At 40.9% G+C, this 2,326-nt stretch overlaps 1 protein-coding gene across 1 annotated transcript in view; it reads right to left on the bottom strand.

The window, feature by feature from the left end:
• The window catches only part of LOC102830191 (keratin-associated protein 5-4-like), an 8,375-nt gene that overhangs the window by 4,875 nt on the left and 1,174 nt on the right, over positions 1-2,326 (bottom strand). The gene's annotated exons all lie outside the window — the stretch shown is intronic.

Below are 2,326 nucleotides of genomic sequence, written 5' to 3'. Positions count from 1 at the left end.
TTGGAAGAAGTGTAGCCAGAGTGATCCTTAGAGGCAAGGATGGCCAAACTTCATCTCTCATACTTCGGACATATTGTCAGGAGGGACAAGTCGCTGGAGAAGGACATTTGGTAAGGTGAAGGGTCAGAGAAAAAGAGGAATACCTCCAGCTAGTTGAATTGAAAAAGTGGCAGCATCAATGGGTCCAAGAGTGACAACAATGGAGAGTTTGGCCCAGGACCAGGCAGTGTTTCTTTCTGTTGTGCATAGGCTCACTCTGAGTCAGTACCGACTAGATGGCATCTGACAATAACAACAACTGAACTGCTAACCGTTCAAACCCACAAGCTGCTCCTTGAAAAACTATATAGCATCACTATGAGTTGGAACCAACTCTATAGCACTGAACAACAGCATCAACAAATAAGTCATAATCAACTCTACAGGAGTGGGTTTTTGTTTAGAATGACATTCATGTTAAGCATCTTTTCGTATACTTATTTGCCACCTGTCGGTGTTCTTGGGTGAATTTTTGTTCAAGTCTATTGACCATTTTAAAACATCAGTAATTTGTTTTCTTATTGTTTAATTTTTAAGAGTTCGTAGATTATTTGGTTAATGTCACTGTTGTTGTTGAGTGCCATCAAGTCAACCCTATGCACAACAGAACAAAACACTGCCCATTCATGGGCCATCCCCAGGACTGTTGTTGTGTTGGTCCATTGTTGCTGTGACTGTGTAAATCCATTACATTGGGGGTCTTCATCTTTTTCTATATCTCTTCACTTGACCAAACGTGATATCCATCTCCAGGGACTGGTACCTCCTGACAGTACGTCTGAAGTGTAAGAGACAAAGTGTCACTATCCTAGCTTCCAAGGAACATCGCAGCCACACTTTTTCCAATATAGATTTGTTTGTTTTTCTAGAAGTCGTGATACTTCTAATAGTCCTCCCAGCACCATAACTCAAATGCATAAATCCTTCTGTGACTTTGTTCTTCCATATTCATTTTCCAACTTTCAGATGCATGTAAAGTGATTGCAAATACAATGGCTTGCGTCAGGTGAATTCACTTAGTCCTCAAAGTGAATTCTTTGCTCTTGAACACTTTATAGAGGGCTTTTGCAGCAGATTTTGCTAATGCAATACATCATTTGATTTCTTGACTGTTGCTTCCATGAGCGTTGATGGTGGATCCACGTAGTTAATAATAAACCCAAAGCAAACCCATTACTGTTGAGTTGATTCCAACACATAGTAACACTATAAGACAGAGTAGAATTAATCCCAAAGGATTTTCCATGACCGTAATCTTTGTAGAAGCAGACTGCCACATCTTTCTCCCTCAGAACAAGTAGTAGGTCTGAACTGTGACCATTGTTTGGTTACTAATTGTCTAACCTGGACAGTAAATAAGGAAGATCGTAGAAGAATTGATGCCTTTGAGTTGTGGTGTTGGAGGAGAATACTGAAAGTGCCATGGACTGCCAAAAGAACCAATAGATCTGTTTTGGAAGAAGTACAGCCAGAGTGCTCCTTGGAGGCCAGGATGGCTAAGCTTCATCTCTCCTACTTTGGACATATTGTCCGGAGGAAACAATCATTGGAGAAGGATGTCATGCTGGGTAGGGTGGAGGGTCAGAGAAAAAGAGGAAGACCCCCAATGAGATGGATCAGCCAGGTGGCATCATTGATGGACTCAAGTGTGGCAGCGGTAGTGAGGTTGGCCCAGGATCGGACATTGTTTCATTCTGCTGTGAATGGGGTCGCTATGAGTCGGTTCCAACTCGATGGCACCTGACAACAACAACAACAATTGTCTAACCACTGTAACACCAGGAAATGTTTAGTTAACAACCACTGACTTCTATGGAGTTGGTGATGACTCATAGCAATCCTGCATAGGGTTTCTGAGACAGTAAATCTTTACAGGAACAGATAGCCTCATCTTTCTTCCTCAGAGCACCTGATGGGTTTGAACTATCTTGTGGTTAGCAGTTCAGTGCTTTTACTAACAACCTTGTGGTTAGCAGTCCAGTGTTTATACTACAATTACACACAATTCATCAGTCATAACAAATGTATCACACTAATGCAGGACCTTGATAATGGGAGAAACTGTGAGCAGAGGAGAAGTGAAATACGTCTGTACTTTCCTTAAACCTGAAAGTGCTCTAAAAAAGTAAAGTTAAAAAAAAATTTTTTTTAGCCTAAGTCCTAATCGCAATAGTAACATAGCTCTTCCCCAAACCAGATGGAATGAATAACACAACACACAGGAAGGATAGGAAAAGGAGCATCTGATGGGAAAAAGTTAAATAAACAAACAAGTAAAAATGAAGAA

This window comes from Chrysochloris asiatica, unplaced genomic scaffold (assembly GCF_000296735.1).
Source record: "Chrysochloris asiatica unplaced genomic scaffold, ChrAsi1.0 scaffold00040, whole genome shotgun sequence".
NCBI lineage: Eukaryota > Metazoa > Chordata > Mammalia > Afrosoricida > Chrysochloridae > Chrysochloris > Chrysochloris asiatica.
Note: the sequence above shows the minus strand (reverse complement) of the source record. Positions and strands in the feature narration are given on the sequence as shown.